We start from the raw sequence: 9,643 nt of genomic DNA on the forward strand, positions 1-9,643 counted from the left end.
TGCCATTGAAAGCATAAGAGCGGGGGAAAGGGAGAGGCAGGATCTTGTTCCCGCCAGACAGAAGAATGGAGGGCGCGCTGGTCCAGTATGCCATGCTATGAGCAGATGAAGCCAGATTGAAGCCAAGACAGCTTGGCTTCAAGGCAACATGTCCTCGTGCAGGGGGTGTCTTTGCCCCCCCCCACCTCCGGCTCAGAGTGGATCCAGCCCAGCCAGTGCTGTTGGAGAAACTCCAGCCTTTCTGCTTCACAGTGTTCTCATGACAACGGCCTTCACGCACAGCTGCGGTGCACAATGTCTCACAATGGGCAAAAGCAGCCTTGCTGGTTCTTGGTTTCTGTAGGTTATGACACAAGGAGGAATTGTCACGCAAGGAGGAGGAGGCGGGCTGTCAGGAGTCAGAAGCCAAGAGGCTGACGAAAGCGCACCACCTTGTGGCTGTAAAAAGATAAAGGGGTTTTTGGAGGTGGCAGAGCCAGAGTGGAAATCCTTCCCTTGGATTTTTGTGTGTCGTACTGGAGGTGACGAAGAGCCCCGTGGAGCCAGTGCCGGATTAAATCCTGTGGAGACCCCTAGGCAGTCAAAATCTTGGGGCCCCACTCACAAATTACCTCAGAGTCTGAGCACCCACCCCGCTCTCCATGGCCTCCACTGCAGCCTGCAAGCACCTTCTCAAAAGCCCCTCTTAGTAAACTGCAGGGGAAAGGCCATGAAATTAAAAGACGTTTGCTCCTTGGGAGGACAGCCATGGCAAACCTAGGCAGTATAATAAAAAGTAGAGACATCACCCTGCCAACAAAAGTCCATATAGTCAAAGCGATGGTATTCCCAGTAGTAATGTATGGCTGTGAGAGCTGGACCATAAGGAAGGCCGAGCACAGAAGAAGAGATGTTTTTGAGCTGTGGTGCTGGAGAAGACTCTTGAGAGTCCCTTGGACTGCAAGAAGATCAGATCAGTCAGTCCTAAGGGAAATCAACTCAGACTGTTCCCTGGAAGGTCAGATGCCAAAGCTGAAACTCAAATACTTTGGCCACCAAATGAGAAGGGAGCATTCACTGGAGAAGACCCTGATGCTGGGAAAGACAGAAGGCAAAAGAAGAAGGGGACGGCAAAAGATAGAGGGCTGGACAGCGTTACTGTTGTAACTAACACAAATTTGAGCAGACTTCAGAGGATGGTGGAAGACAGGCCTGGTGTGACTTTGTCCATGGGGTCACAAAGAGTCGGACTCGACCCTGCGACCGAACAACAAAAGGGGAGAGGCAGCAGAGAGAGGCCAACTTGGCAACAACGGCAGCAGCACCCAGACCAGGCAAATTGGGCAAAGAGCAGCTCAGTTGCTGGCTGTGCATGCAGGCTGGGAGGGCTGCAAGCAGGGGGGAAACCAAGGGGGGGAGCCAGCCCAGGGCTCCTAAAGGTGTGGGGGCCCATAGGCCAGTGCCTACTTGGCCGAATTGTTAATCCGGCTCTGCATGACGCAGAGTGGTCAGCTGCAGTACCGCGGTCCCAAGGTCTGCTCACAACCTGCATTCAATCCTGGTGGAAGCTGGGTTCACGTAGCCAAACAAAAATAGAGCAAAGCTCACAGCTATATTTACTGACAAATTGATTATATTGTCATCTAAAGTTCAGAGAAACAGACATAAAATCATTTAGCATTCATAAAGTGTGACACACATACAAAACTAATCGAAATAGTTCATGTCAACCCAGACTCATCGCTAGTCCGCACTAGGCGGCAGAAAAATCTTCATTCCATCAAAGTCCACTACGCATTCGTAAATTTCCTCTTGGGCCATAGCCCTCTTCTTAAGAGGGCCAGTTGAGAGTCAGTTTGGTGTAGTGGTTAAGTGTGCGGACTCTTATCTGGGAGGACTGTGTTTGATTCCCCACTCCTCCACTTGCAGCTGCTGGAATGGCCTTGGGTTAGCCATAGCTATCGCAGGAGTTATCCTTGAAAGGACAGCTGCTGTGAGAGCCCTCTCAGCCCCACCCACCTCACAGGGTGTCTGTTGTGGGGGGAGAAGATATAAAAGATTGTGAGCCTTGCTGATTCAGAGAAAAGGGAAAGGAAAGGTCCCCTGTGCAAGCACCAGTTGTTTCCGACTCTGGGGTGACGCTGCTTTTTCACAGCAGATTTTTTACGGGGTGGTTTGCCATTGCCTTCCCCAGTCTTTTACACTTTCCCCACAGCAAGCCGGGTACTCATTTTACCAACCTCGGAAGGATGGAAGGCTGAGTCAACCTCGAGCCGGCTACCTGAATCCAGCTTCTGCGGGGATCGAACTCAGGTCGTGAGCAGAGAATTCAGATCACAGTACTGCAGTACTGTTGCTTTACCACTCTGCAGTCTTCTTCTTTTCATAAGCGAGTGGAAACAAATCATGTACAAAGCACCCCACAAATTCCAATAAAGGGGCCGCAGGCTGGAACCGGCCGTTTCACAAAGATAAGCTTCGTCGGATATTCCGACTGGGGTATGAAAGCTATATCTCAAATACATCCATAACTTTTACATGATGAGTTGAGATGTGCTGGCTGCTTGTGGACGTTGTTGCTTTCTCAGGTTCAGGTAGCGGGCTCAAGGTTGACTCAAGCCTTCCATCCTTCCGAGATCAGGAAAATGAGTATCCAGTTTGTCTGGTGGGGTGGGGAGTGTAAATGACTGAGAAAGGTAACGGCAAACCACCCCGTAAAAAGGCTGTCGTGGAAATGCCATGATGCGATGTCACCCCAGAGTCGGAAACAACGGGTGCTTGCACAAGGGACTACCTTTATCTTTACTGGAGGTAACGTTAGAGGCCAGGCGGGCCCCCTTATGGTGCCATCGGGCATCTTGGCAACCATCAAGTGTGTCCTGAAGCAGCTGCCACCACAGCACACTGGTTTTTAGGGTTGCCAGCCTCCAGGTGGTGTCTGGAGATCTCCTGCTTTTATAACTGATCTCCAGCTGGCAGAGATCAGCTCCCCTGGAGAAAATGGCTGCCGTTAAAGCTGTGTGTTCCTATGGCAATCATTATATTCTGCGGCAATGAGTTCCACATTTTCATTACTCTTTGGGTAAAGAAGTGTTTTCTCTTGTCCGCTGGGGGCATTGCTCAGCTGGGCTTTGCGAGAAATATAAAGGAGAAAATGAGAATGACTGCCTGTATCTTGGTGTGCTGATATTCCTTCTCGTTCGACCAGAAGTGACAACAGCTTAGAGTTGTCAGGTCAGTGTTGGAAGATACTTGGAGACTTTGGGGGTGATCCAGGAGATGGTAGGGTTTGGGAAGGGGTGGCGCCCAGGCCCGTAGCCATGGAGGGGCCTGGGGGGCTAGGTCCCTCCACCCAAACCCCCTTCCAACTATATGGCCCCTCCTTTTACTGCCCCGCTCTCGCCGCCCCGCTCTCCCTGTTGCCACCATTGCTCTCTCCGCCGCTCTGGTGGCCCCCACTCTCTCTGCCGCCACTACTTTGCTGGCCCCTGCCCTCCTGTGTGGCGCCTCCCCCCTCCCTCCCACTCATCCACCTGGTAAAGTGCCGAGTCCCGGGGCTCTTTCAAGGAGCCCTCCCCCACCGATCAGTTGATCGGCGGGAAAAGCGGTACCGAGGCCAGCAATGCCTATGTCGGCTTTCCAGCGCTCTCAGTACATTCAGCGCTGGGGGGCCAGCAATGGGAAGGACCGGCTGGGGGGCCTCCTTGAAAGAGCCCCAGGACCTGGCGCTTTACCATGTGGGTGGGTGAGAGGGAGGGGGGAGGCGCCACAGAGGAGGGCGGGGGCCAACAGAGTGGCGGGGAGATTGGGGGCTGCCAAAGCAGTGGCAGCAGAGAGAGTGGGGGCTGCCAGAGCGGGGGCCCCTCCACCTAAAATTTTATTCGCTGGCCACCCAAAAGTTTCTGGCTATGGCCTTGGTGGGGCCTCAGCAGGGTAGATTGCCATAAAGTTCACCCTTCCAAGCAGCCATTTTCTCCAGGGAGGCTGATCTCTGCCAGCTGGAGATGACTCGTAAAAGCGGGAGATCTCCAGGCCCCACCTGGAGGCTGGCAACCGCACACTGTCTGGGTTGCTCCAGCATTCGAGCAGGCCTCTATGAAACTGTTATGCCGCTAGCAAGGATCTGTCTACTTCAGCGAGTTTCCCACCAGTATTGCGTACTTGTGTATAAAATAAAACTAGGCAATTTCTTCAGGCACTGATAGCACATTTGGCCTTAGGGTATATACCCTGCCCTTCACTCAGAGTGTATTACAATCGCCTTCCATTCCTCTCTACACAATAGACACCCTGTGAGGTTGAGAGAGCTCTGAAAGAACTGCTCTTAAGACAACAGCTCTGAGAGAACTGTGACTGACCCAAGGTCACCCAGCTGGCTTCACATGGAGGAATGGGGAATCAAAACCCATTCTCTCAGATTAGAGTCCACTCTCTTAACCACTACACCAAAGAGAAGGTAGAGAAAGAAGTACTTTTCTCCCCTTCTTTCTGTACACCAGGCCTTGAATTCAGCAGGAGCTCACAGGAGCACAGCTCCTGAACCTTTCTGAGGGTTTTCCCTCCTCCTCCCCACTTACCTTGTCCATTGAATAGGAGGTGCAGCTGCATAACAATCCCTGGATTAGGAGAATGGGCAGCCAGCCAGCTACTAGGAGCTTTGCCACACCCCTAGCAGCCCTCATTAACCCTTGGAGAAGCCTGTGCCACCCTTTCTCCATTTCTTATGTGATTTTGGGCAGCAGGTAGCTTGCTGGCCTTTTGACTGGAAGGGGGGCGTGGACAAGGAGAGCCCCAGGCAAACGAGGCCTGCTAGAGCTGGCTGGCTCTCTAGCCAGCCCAAGCAGGCCTTGCTTGCCTGGGGCTCTCCTTTTTTGTGTCAGGTTGCTTTTGACTGGTGGGCAGGGGCGGCATATGCTAACGAGTTATGCTAATGAGCTCTACCATCTATTTTTCTACAAAACAACCCCTGCTCTACACTCTACAAAAAGTACTTCTTTCTCTACACCAAAAGGGCTCATTAGGAAGGCCTAATGGGCTTTTTTGTTTAAATGAAAATGGATTTTCTCAAAATTCTGTGTTCTTCACTCAGGAGCCTTTTTTATGCTTAAGTAAGAACATAAGAACATAAGAGAAGCCATGTTAGATCAGGCCAATGGCCCATCCAGTCCAACATTCTGTGTCACACAGCGGCCAAATATATATATATATATATATATATATATATATATATATATATATATATATATACACACAAGTAGTATGATTTTGGTCGCTGATTATATGTCACCCATAATTAGTTCCACTCTCACACACAGACACTTTTTGAAGCTATAAACTTGTAATGAATGGAAACGAGCAAGGCTTCATTGTACTGGTAGAAATGTCTTGATTCTGTGATTTTCCAAGGATAAAAAACCCTCTTACCATCATTAGTAATTATTTCAGAAGAGGTGCTGGTAATTCTATAGATGTCTAGAAAAAATGCTGTTGAAAAGAAATACTTGATCCTGATACTTGATCTTCTTGAGCCCGATGTTTTAAAAGCAAAAAATTTCTTTAGAACGTATGAAGAGGAGTACAGAAGGAGCTACGAAGCAATCTTCTTCAAGCAAACATTTTACCAAGAGCCATATGGGCAAAAAGCATCATGGAGCCAAAGTCAATAAATGCATTCAAGTTGATATGGACTTGGAAGAAGAACCCCTATGTGATGTTCAAAGTTGTCCTGATACAGTGTGCTTATCAGATATGAGGGCAGAGTCTCTGGCTGGAGCTCTGTTATGTGTTTGCTGTGTTACATATTGCATTTTACTGGGTTCTGTTGCTTGAGCTTGAGGCAGGCACTCCTTGCAAACCAGGATCCTGAAGCCTGGAAGAACTGGCCAATCAGGAGACTAGGCATGTAACAACTTGTAACAAAGAGATAAAAATGAAGGATTCTGGAGTGAGCCAACAGGAGTAACTGTTGCCCACTAGGGGGCATGGTTAACCATGGCCAGATTGTATATAGCTGCAGTTTTGCCTGTGTTCCTCTGTGATTGTTTCTTTTTGCAATAAAGTGCTCTTGGTTGATTCAGAGCTGGCTGAACTCACTTTACAATAGGCTCCAAGAACATCTGAGGACTTACCTTCTTTACAGCTGGTGACCACTCCACCTGGATCAAGGAAATTCCCATATCTGCTGCCTAATGTGGAGAAAGTGATACCGTACCTTCTCCTCCTCCCCTTCTGGTGCTTGGTGAGAGGACCTTGTCAACATGTTTTCAGCTTCTGTCCAAAAATGGTGAAGATCCAGGTTATGAACCTTCAAGGATGTCATGCTCCAAGAAGGTGGGGTGGGGGCACCGACATTGAGAATGAAGCCTTCCCTTAGATTTTGTGAATCGTGAGTGTGTCTACAACTAGTTAAGAAGATAAGAACATAAGAGAAGCCATGTTGGATCATCCAATCCAATGGCCCATCCAATCCAACACTTTGCCAGAACCCAAATGTCATTAGGAGGTCCACCAGAGGGGACAGAACTCCAGAAGCCCTCCCACTGTTGCCCCCCCCCAAGCGCCAAGAGAAGACAGAGCATCACTGCCCCAGACATAAGAGAAGCCATGTTGGAGCGCATCATCACGAGAGCACATCAGCAGCAAAAGTGCTTCCGCTATCTCACTGGTCTGAACTGTAGGATCAAAAAGGTACAATAGGTTCTCCAGAGCAATCTCCAAATAAAACCGAAATTAGAAGGCAGGTCTCTAACCTTTTTTGCACAGCCATCAGTGAACGTATCTCACTTTCCATTCAAAAGTCCCTTGGTGTTGCCTAAATGATCCTTAACGAGGTTGAATGTAGCAAGTCAGGCCGCAGCAGCCCTTAATTGGACTTGAGCAACTTCTGAGCCTGACAACGAACAAGCCAGAGACCAAAAGGGAGCAGATCACATCTGTTTTGTTGTAGGCTGCTGTCTGAGGCTCATTTAATAGCATGATTTGGGAAGGCTTTTTCTGCAGGAATGTGGACTGTTAAATTAACAACATTCATCTGTGATAAATGCAGCTCTTTTTCCTCCTTTATTTTTTCTTCCAGAAGATTCCCCCTCCCCTGCACTGTTTCCCATGGGGAGACCCTCAAGGCCGTGAACCAGTACTGGTCTGTGGCCTGTTAGCAACCGGGCCGTGAGTTGTATAATTATATATTACAATGTAGGAAGAAGAATAAGAAGCAGCAGCAGAAGAAGAAACTGGATTTATATCCTGCCCTCCACTTCGAATTTCAGAGTTTCAGAGTGGTTCACAATCTCCTTTATCTTCCTCCCCCACAACAGACACTCTGTGAGGTGGGTGGAGCTTTCAAGGACAACTCTGCAAGAGTTATGGCTGATTCAAGGCCATTCCAGCAGCTGCAAGTAGAGGAGTGGGGAATCAAATCCGGATCTCCCAGATAAGAGTCTGCACACTTAACCACCACACCAAACTAATAGAAATAAAGTGCACAATTGTATTATCCCGAAACCATCACCCCACCCCCTGCCCCCAGTACGAGGAAAAATTGTCTTCCATAAAACCGGTCCCTGGTGCCAAAAAGGTTGGGGACCACTGCTTTAAGCAACTCATAAAGAATCCAGCTTTTTCTCATTAACCAAGGCTTATGCTAGAGTTGTGGCCGCCATAAGAGAAGCCATGTTGGATCAGGCCAACGGCCCATCAAGTCCAACACTCTGTGTCACACAGTGGCAAAAAATTTTATATACACACATACACTGTGGCTAATAGCCACTGATGGACCTGTGCTCCATATTTTTATGTAAACCCCTCTTGAAGGCCGCCACCACCTCCTGTGGCAGTGAATTCCACATGTTAATCACCCTTTGGGTGAAGAAGTTGGCAGCCCTGGGTTCAGAAATACATGGAGCTTTTGGGGGTGGAGCATGAGGGGGGGGGTTGGGAAGTGGGGAGACCTCAGTGTGGGGCATAATAGAGTCCACCTTCCGAAGCAATCATTTTCTCTGCGGAAACTGATCTCTTTTACCTGGGTACCAGTTGTCATTCCAAGAACTCTCCAGCCACCACCCGGAGACTGGAAAATGTCAAACAAACTTGCACAGAAGAATAAATATATTAACATATGGTTACAGTATTCCCCGTGGCAGCCCTGTGACGCAGAGTGGTAAAGCTGCAGTACTGCAGTCCAAGCTCTGCTCACGACCTGAGTTTGACCCCGGCGGAAGCTGGGTCCAGGTAGCATGCTCAAGGCTGAACTCAGCCTTCCACCCTTCTGAGATTGGCAAAATGAGTACCCAGCTTGCTTAGGGTAAAGTGTAGATGACTGGGGAAGGCAATGGTAAACCACCCCATTAAAAAGTCTGCTGTGAAAATGTCATGATGTGACGTCACCCCAGAGTCAGAAATGACTGGTGCTTGCACAGGGGACTACCTTTACCTTTTTTTACAGTATACGTACAACATATAATACCTTTTTTTACAGTATACATACAACATATAATAATGTGTGCACTGTGTATTTAATATTATATAGTGCATTTGATACTATACGGTGTATAATATTATATTGTGTATTTGATATTATATGGTGTGTCCACACTGTGTATTTGATATTATATGTTGTATGTATACTGTATGCATATACTAATATGTTTATTCTTCGATGCAAATTTGTTTGATATTTTTCAGTTATACACTGGAGCCTGTTTTATTTGTATTACCACCTGGAGACTGACAACCCAAGTTTGGTGTAGTGGTTAAGTGTGCGGATTCTTATCTGGGAGAACCAGGTTTGATTCCCCACTCTTCCACTTGCAGCTGCTGGAGTGACCTTGAGTCAGCCATAGCTCTTGCAGAACTTGTCCTTCAAAAGGCAACTTCTGGGAGAGCTCTCTCAACCCCACCCACCTCACAGGGTGTCTGTTGTGGGGGAGGAAGGTAAAGGAGATGGTTTGTGAGCCACTCCGAGACTCAGAGTATAGGGCAGGATATATCCAGTATCTTCAATATCTTCTTAATGTCCTTGTCTCTTTCAGACAGTTGTTCTCTTTGGACTTCAGTGGCAATGGGCAATGACTGAACCACAGGGCAGGACTAGGGGCAGTAGGGTTACCATCTGGTTGCCAGCACACCTGTGGCTGATGGGGGGATTTTTTTTTTAAATTGCCATTGGCGAATGACATGACAGCACTTCCAGGTGAACCTGGAAATGACAGCATGCCTCCTAGGAATTGTCAAAACTTCTATGGCGATTCCTAGAGAGGCACAACATCATATTGCTGCTAATAGCCACCCCTCACTCCCTGCCACAGCAGGTCTCCCACTGCTTGACAGTCTAGGCCTAGGACCTACCTCTCAGCAACATTACCTGTCTGAGGAGAATGGGGTGTATTTTATCTGCTCCCTTATTTTCTGCTGCAGCTATTAAAAAACGGACTTCGTTTTTTGCAATGATAGCTTGGTTTCCGTTAGACTAGACACACTGAAATTGGGCCAAGCCTAGAAACCAGTTGGAGGGGTGGGAGTGGAGACATGGAGGGTGCATGTAACATCAGTGACATCACTATATCACTTCTGAGTTTTACCATAGAGCTTCTTGCAATTCCTAGAGTTACCCATTGTCACTCCCAGGTTTTATCTGGAAATGATGTGGAGACATTGGTGACATCATTTT

This window comes from Heteronotia binoei, chromosome 21, assembly GCF_032191835.1.
Source record: "Heteronotia binoei isolate CCM8104 ecotype False Entrance Well chromosome 21, APGP_CSIRO_Hbin_v1, whole genome shotgun sequence".
Lineage (NCBI taxonomy): Eukaryota > Metazoa > Chordata > Lepidosauria > Squamata > Gekkonidae > Heteronotia > Heteronotia binoei.